General features: G+C 33.0%; 1 protein-coding gene across 3 annotated transcripts in view; it reads right to left on the bottom strand.

The window, feature by feature from the left end:
• Positions 1–1,276: 1,276 nt before the first annotated feature.
• ZNF644 (zinc finger protein 644) overlaps positions 1,277–8,421 on the bottom strand; it is a 121,296-nt gene continuing 114,151 nt past the window's right edge. The window contains exons 6-7 of one of the 3 annotated variants that reach the window (XR_008916064.1): positions 6,986–7,084; positions 1,277–2,170 (exon numbers count right to left, since the gene is read on the bottom strand). The gene's annotated coding sequence lies outside the window, so the exon portion shown is untranslated. Of the gene's footprint in view, positions 7,085–8,421 lie in introns of all 3 variants that reach the window. The other 2 variants (XR_008916066.1, XR_008916065.1) reach the window with 2 other exon arrangements.

Here is an 8,421-nt window from a genome sequence, read left to right as displayed (position 1 = left end):
CTCCTGTTACTCTGCATTTTGAGATTTAGCTAATCTCCCATTTAATTCTCTATAAAGAAATCAATGAGCGACAGATAAACTTTAACAAACAGTCCAAGATACTGAAATAAAATTTTTTAGAATCAGTTCTTCTTTAACTCTTCCCCCTTTTCCACCCAGGACAAAAAGTCAATCCCTGTTTAGTTTATATATCAGTAATAGCTAGAATGAAAAGGTGGGAAAGGAAGGCTAAGAAGTACTATTTGGTGCTGAGAATTATAATCAAAAGGTGAAGAACCTCACATATGAAAAGAAAAGGAGGAATAAACTAATCCAACCCCTACTTGAATCCTCAAAAAATCCTTGAAAAATGATTGTCTAGATCTTGTTTAAATAATACAGTCCCTGGAAATCCATTCACAGATGAGGAAACTGGAGACAGAGGTTAAATGACTTGTCCTTGGTCATGCAAGTAATAAATACAGGAGGAAAGATTTGAAACTTGGTATCTCTCAGACAGCCATTTCCATTTTTGACAGCTCTAAAGTTGTTATGGAATTCTTCATTATACTATACAGAAAATTAAGCCTTCTTTAGTTTTTGACTCTTGGTCCAGTAACACCTGTCCCACAAAGTGAAACCGAACAACTCTAATGCTCCACAATAGCACTTCTGATGGTTGAAGTCAATGGCAGGTGACAGCATTCTCTGGAATAAGTTCTTATTGTATTAGTCTGTTTAGATTTTTCACATAATTGAAGAGATGAGAGGAGATGGGTCTTTTCAGGTCATCTAAATTAAATTTAGGAACAAGTATGCCATTGACTCACTAAATAATGTGACTATCCTTACTATTAAACCAATCAGAATCATCATTTTGAGCTTTGCCAAGGAAGGTCATTAATTCCTAAGAATACGGCACTCAGAGGACTGTAACTGGCAATGTTCTGATGCCCCAGGGTTCTCAGAGACTCCAAGTCCTGTCTCATCATTTGGAAGTAGAAGACTGCTCTAAGAAAGACAGACACATTGATCAAAACACAGCACAGATGCCAAATGTTTAAGAACTCTCTCCAGGAGAAAGATGATCTAGCTAGAAGATGCCAGGGGGAATCAAATATGATTTAAAATTGTGTAATGGCAAGAATTTTTACAAAGAATAATCTGTTATAGTCCAAAAGAAATTGGCATTGTAGAATGATTTCTTGAGTCTTACCAGTTAAAATCTTGTCAGTTTATTTTAGTTCTGTTTCCTGTCTTGTCACTTAGATTTATTCTCTCTCTCTCTCTCTCTCTCTCTCTCTCTCTCTCTCTCTCTCTCTCTCTCTCTCTCTCTCTCTCTCTCTCTCTCTCTCTCTCTCTCTCTCTCTCCCATAGATAGATATAGATACATAGATAGATAGATATCATGTTTATTGGCAATACACATGTATTTTTTCTTTGGCTTGTGGTCCCAAGAGTGCACTGGGTGCACTCTGAATTTCTTTCAGTCTCTGCAGCTTTTGCAATGTTTCTTTGTACATATTGAGAGCTCCATTAATGTCTGAGAGGATTACATGGACTTTTTCTGAAGAAACTACCACAGAATAAGATGCTCACATTATACCATATTGTTCCTTAGACTTTGCCCAAATCCCTCTTGCTTTAATGAATATCTACCTCTCATTATTTGGTCTTGGAGGGGGAGGGAGACCAGCTGATCACCATCTTCTGGATAATGACTCCTTCATATACTCCTGAGCGATATACTCTAGATAGTGTCACATAATATACAATTAATCTAATTATAGGCCTTAACCTTTACAAAGTACAAATACTATTATAAATTAGTCTTTGCTCAAAATGCATATGAATGATTTTTTTAATCTATAAAAAATTTTCCAGATTAAGTTCACAAACCTGAATCTGAGGTCTTCTAAAACATACAAAAACTGAAAGTAATTCATTTATAATCTTTAGTCATTTCATGAACTTTCAAAATTGATAGTTGGTGGTTGTGCAACAATTTGGTGTTAAAAGCTCAAACAAAAGGTTAGATAAGAAGATCAAGTACCATGGTTTTGAAAACATCTTCCTGAATAAAGTAGGTTATAGCTCTACTTTCTGAAGTCTGGAACAAGTACACTCTTTACCAGCTATTAAACAGCATATTTGGGATTTCTCATTTCCTTTATTCCATATAATAAGTCACCTTAAAAATGAGACAAAAGAAAAGAATAATCAAAATATCTAGTTCATTGCATCTTCATTTTTCTTCACTATTTCTTAGAAGGTTAGTTATATTCCTTTATCCCTATTTTGTGTTGGGGAATGCTTTTCAGTTGTCTTTTATTTCTTTCACAAAAGAGCCCCCTGCAAATTTTCTGCTTTTACCCACAGAGGTATTTATTGCTTCTTTATGCTCAATTCTTGAGCAATACTTTTAAGCTTTGTTTTCCAAACCAACTTCCATATGCTATTTCTTATAGTATTTATGTTAAAAAACCATGAATGCAAGGAATTTCCAGAGAACTGCTGGGGAACTACCTTTTATGAAACTTTTGTTATAACCAAGAGTGTGGCTGACAAAAATTAAAATGTGCAGAGAGGATCTACTTTTAAGCTTATTATTAACATTTTATCCATTATTTTCTTACTTTCTTTTTAAAATACTAAGGCAGAAGATTTGTATGGGCTAAGTAAGACAATTGGGGTTAAGTGACTTGCCCAAGGTCACATCGCTAAAAAGAGTTTGAGGCTCTCCATTATTTTAAGTCAAGACAGTCAAACAAACAAAAAAATCAAATCTCGATATGTAGTTTACCAAACTTCTATGGTGTAAATGGTCATGATAATATTTTTAACAATGATATTTCCTAAGCCAGTAAGAGTTAGCTATAGTCCACTACCAGATACAAACTAGTCTCTCGATTTCTAATGTAAATACTCATACTAAAATTTAACATTCTACTCCCCCAAGTGTGCTAGTTCTATCTAGCACACTCCAAGGTATAAAGGTATAAAATACAAATTTAACCAAGTTGCTTAGCAACAACTAAGAAACTATACTCTGAATAATGGCAAAGGTTAACATGTTCTAGGATGCTTTTCATTTTACTAGCTTATAAATACACATCCTTGTGGAAATAGAAAAATACTCTATACATGAAAAGGAAAAACTGAAGAATACCTTTCAAAGGGTTTTAGGAAAATTGATCAATGTTATAAGGCATTGGAGTGATTAAAATTCCTGGAAGATAATCAAGATAGGGGGGAGAAGCAAATTATCCAAAAGCAGAGTTCACTTGATGCAATCTTCCCATAAATTCCCTAAGATCAAGTGAATGGAAAAATTCCAAGACTTGGGAATTTGCTGAAAAACCTAGACTTGAGTTTTTAGTATTATCTAATGATAAACATTAAATTTGGGTTCCCTTTTTTCCCTTTAATACAATATAAAAAGTGAATTTTTAAGGCAAGACCTTTCTGCCTAAAAAATTTAAGCTGAAATTGATAATTAAAATCAAATTCTTCAGCTGGATTTCCTAAAAAACAAGAACAATTAGCCTTATAGATATATAACTACTACCATGATATGATCTTATTTTTATTCATATTTTCTAAATATTTCATGTAACTAAAAATTAGGGTCATATTCAGGTTTTTGTCATGAGATGATGTGCTTACGCTTAAGCAAATTTGGGGCATCCCACTGGGTTATGTGTCATTCAGTGAGCTGGACTTATAGAGTCAGGGGCCAGATGGCTGATGGAGAAGTCTTTTGCTGGAATCCATCTCTATAGAGCATAATGTCGCACTGTACTTGGTGACCAGGCTGTCGCTGAATACAACTCAGTCACGGTATTTAAATCACATTAAGGCTTTCTTTTATTTATTTATAGACCCCCTTGTGATTTTGTCTGGCTACATTCTAATTGCTAGCCTCCACGCAGTGATATGATGTGCCACTAGTTATGCTTTTTATTCTTGCCAAAGTATATTCCAACCCTTTTAGATATAAGTAGTTATATGGCAAAAAATGTATTTAAGAGAAATTATATTGGCATGTTAATTTTCTTTATTTTCTAATGGATATGTAATTCTGAACACTTTATTATGTATATTTAAAGGTTCTTATTTTCTCTAGTTTTCTCTAACTTAATAAACTAGGTCAGGATGAGGCCAAATTTTTACCTAATACTAGTTATATTCAGGTATTTTTCATTCCAACATAGTCATTACTGATATTATTAAATTGCATCATGGAAGGGAGATAAACTTTTTCTAAACCACATGAAATATTCTGATAGCTATGTAATTCTCCTCATAGACAAGGGAAAAAAGTGTACTTTGTTAGTAAATGAAAAAAAGGTTTATTTGAAATTGATAGCTCTCTATCTATAATTGATACCAGACAAAGAATTTTGAGTAGAACCCACTGACAAGTGTCAAAACCATTTCCTAGAATGAGAATTTCTCCCTTTATCTTCAGGTGAGGAAGGGCATATTAGAAATGCCCCTCAAATGGAAGAATAACTGGGTGAAGGCTGTGATAAGTTAAAACGCAATTATACATTGCCCTTGTATAATTCCTTTATTCAGCCTATTTTAAAGTATTCAAAAATAAGAAACTAAAAATATCTGCAAACTCCACTAAAACTCAGATGAGTTTTTTCCATTAGAACACCTTGGGAAATCATGTTTTTAAGAAATCCTTTTCTATCTGCTACACATATGAGCAGTATTTCTAGCATGGGCCCATCTTTAAATTTTTAAAATTATAAATCCTTACTAATGACACACTGAATTTAAACAAGCTAAGGAAAAAACATTCAAAATCTGTAAATATCTTTTTTAAATGTACTAGGTGTTAAGTACATAAAGTCATGCTACCAGTGAGACTAACGATTCTTTCTCTTATTTGTGGTGCATGTTTAGGTAAAAAGGTACCCTTACAAATAAGAACTGAATACTAAATTAACTTTACATGAAGACTGCTAGGGATCAAATATATTCATTTGTCAGCCAAAAACAGTTTGTTATTTGAGAAATATCCATATGATCTTTAATTTCTATCATTTCAAAAAACTACTTCTGAAATTTTTACATAGGCAATGATATCACCTACTTAAAGAACAGTTACATTAAATAGTAACCTGGCTTTCCCCGCACCCAGAAAATTTAAAAAGATAGAAAGTAAGGAAAAATAATAAAATCCTATTCATCAAAAAGGAAATCTAGTGAAAGAGAGAACATTGTATATTGGTATGTTTGACAGCATATTGCATACATAGTATAGGTGTTTGATGGAACTGAATCACAAACTAGTAGCAGTGCATAATTTATACTTTCACAGTCAATGGACACTAACTAAAATCTATACTATCAAATAGCTTGGTTTCTTATTTTTGAAGACAATGAGATCCTTCTAGTGCTACATAAATACTACACAATTATTCATTATTATTATTATTGGAAAAGAATATTATTTTAAAATGCATTCAGTATATAAATATATTAAAATGTACTATTTTAAACTCTTAGGAAGTTTATGTTGGATTAAGTTATTAAAATGCCAATGGAATTACCATATAACAATGAGGGCAGAATTGATAAAGCTCATTAAAATCCATGAGACATAGAGTTGCATACAAACTTTCAACTAGCACATTATATAAACTTCTTTTAGTGATTTAACCAGAGTTACAAAAAGATTGGGGGGGAGGAGGGACACTGTAAAAATATTGATGCTTAAAGAAGTGAGGCAAAAAGTAAAACTGATCAAAATAAAAATAGCATTACCCTAAATTTAAATACTTTCATTAATCCAAAATAGTTTAAAAATGGACTGTTTAACTTCACTGAATCATAATGAATTTCAGTTTAGCTGAGAGTTGCCACTTATACTAGGTACAAATTACAGATTTTCAAAGGATAAGAAAAATTAATATTAAGAAAGAAACTGAATATCTTTCATAGTGAGGTTCAGAAAGGACATTAGGGTACTAGGGTTTCAAAGTCATCACCATGAATATGAGGTATCCTTTTACTATCCTAAAAGAGTAAAAATTAGGACACTTTGGGAGACATGTGGATCGGGCCTATTAAATTAATCTTAAACTTCATTTTATTAATTAAGTTAATTTCTAATATAAATTTATTTACCTGTCTCTTAAGACATGTAAGGAGAATAAATGGGTGGAGTACTAGATGTAAAGTCAAAAGACTCAAGTTTAAATGCTATCTCAGATACAACTAGCTGTGTAAAAATAAGGAAATCACTTAACACCTCTCAGTCTCAGTTTACTGATCTGTAAAATGGGGGAAAAAAAAGGCATTTACCTCATATGGATGCTAGGAAGATGAAGATAACATGTAAAAACAATTGCATTATTTTTTATTATAATATAAATGGCAGAAATTATTAGACTCATTCTAATAGAGTACAAACTGTGTAAGCTCTTACAACATCCTCCAAAGAGGATTGCTATTTGAAATATGAATAAATGGGAATTTGCTTTAGTTAGTATTAGGAAGGGGGAAAGGCACATTGTACTAAGAGTGAAGACAACCTCAAGCTTCAATGAAAAGCATGGAATGATTATCCTAGAGTCATGTTAGCAAAGATGCGGCTCATGTGCCTAGGTGGCACAGAAGGTGCAGTTTGGGCATATGATCTCTAAAAGGTTTGCCAATGCTGTCTGAAGGTATAATACTTTCAGTTTAACGCAAGAAGTAATAGTAGTAGTTGCAAGCTCAAGTCAAATAAAATAAATATAACAGAAGAGGGGGGAAATGAGGATTAGTCATTAAAAAGGAATGAGTGATTTTTAAAGAATGAAAGATTAATTCTTTTAAGAAAAAATGGCACAAGTAGCAAAATGGGCTACTACCTGAACATTGCAAATTCAAATCATAATAACAGTTCAAATAAAAATGGAAGGGAGAAATAAAGTCATTTAATCAATTTGCCAAGTCTCACTTTGGTTTTAACAATGAATTCCTTTCTGTTTAGGAAAATCCTTACCATCCTCCTCCCTATCTCCCACCTTTTCTTTTCTTGTCTCCTAAGAAGATGAATGAACCATTTCATTATTTTCTTTGATTCTTCAATGACAGAGAAAACCTGAAAGCAGAAAGAATGGCAGGATGATCATTAAACTACCTTAACCAATGCAGAGAATTAAGACTCTGAAGATTGCATGAGATAAATCAGAACCACAAACATATTGTATCCAAACTCTATGAACCCTACTCACTCAACTGCCCCTTCTAATCAAAGGTGACAAGCTATGACACACCAAGAAATACATTTCAGAGAAGTTCTACGTAAACTGAAAAGATTGGTATCCAGAGTCATTTTTTAAACATTTCAGCTGAACATTGATTGAAAGTTTTTCACTGACAAATGAATAAGCATTTCTTCAGCGCCTATCATGTATGGGGTATGCACTCGAGATTCACAGACATCATACTGCTGCTCAAGATTCATAGCTAAAAGTAAATACTCCAAGAAAAGTACACTAAAAATATCAGGAATAGGGGTGCAATTCTGTTTTTGCTGCCATATGGAATCCTCAGGTTTGATAGGAAGTCACTTCTTGTTGAAGTGTTTAAGTGTTCAACCCTATGGCAGGTTGTCTGTGTCCCCTGATGGCTCATTCAAAGAGAAACACTGGCTTTGGTCTTAGAGAAGGCCATTTGCCTGCTGTCTCACAAAGAGAAAATATGACAGTAGCAGATGTCTAATAGAGAAAAGGGGGCTCCTTAAAGGTATATGAGAAACATGAGGTGTCATCCCACCCCCATCCCCAATGAAAAGATGGTAGAAACTGAAGGCCTCATCTGCATTTGTCTTCTGGGTAGGAAGTCATCAAGAATAACTGATGCTTTCGTTCACAATGCTAGCGTCACTGCCTACAGATATCTCAATAAAATGAAAACTTCTACACATAATGTCAAAGGATTAAGTTTAAAATACCATATTCAGACATAATGTTCTTTCACCTCTAGGGGATCATGTTCCAATTCTGAAATGGTGGTGCAACAGATCTTTTCAATTATTAGCTTGGTCATCTTGTCTTCAGGGCACAAGGAAAGCAGAATAGTAATAAATATTACCTGCTAAGAACATTTAGTAAATATTTTTTCAACTAATTAGATAACTGAATGAGCAAACCAGTGATCAAACCAAATAAACACTGCTGATTTTTAGCAATATTCCTAACAAGCTCTTATTTTTTTCAAAATAATTTAGTTTTCCATATCTTAATGGAACATATATGAAAGTATTGTCATTTTCATGGGTTATTTGAATTATTATGGTTAAAAATCTTGTAAAAGGAGTTTTTCCAGCTTTTGAATAATGTAAAATTCACAGTGGACATTCTGGATGTAGGAACAGTATTGGTTGAAGTAATAAAGTTATAAGTGACTACAGTTATACTACTTAAAAACATTAAA

Source organism: Monodelphis domestica, chromosome 2 (assembly GCF_027887165.1).
Source record: "Monodelphis domestica isolate mMonDom1 chromosome 2, mMonDom1.pri, whole genome shotgun sequence".
Lineage (NCBI taxonomy): Eukaryota > Metazoa > Chordata > Mammalia > Didelphimorphia > Didelphidae > Monodelphis > Monodelphis domestica.
Note: the sequence above shows the minus strand (reverse complement) of the source record. Positions and strands in the feature narration are given on the sequence as shown.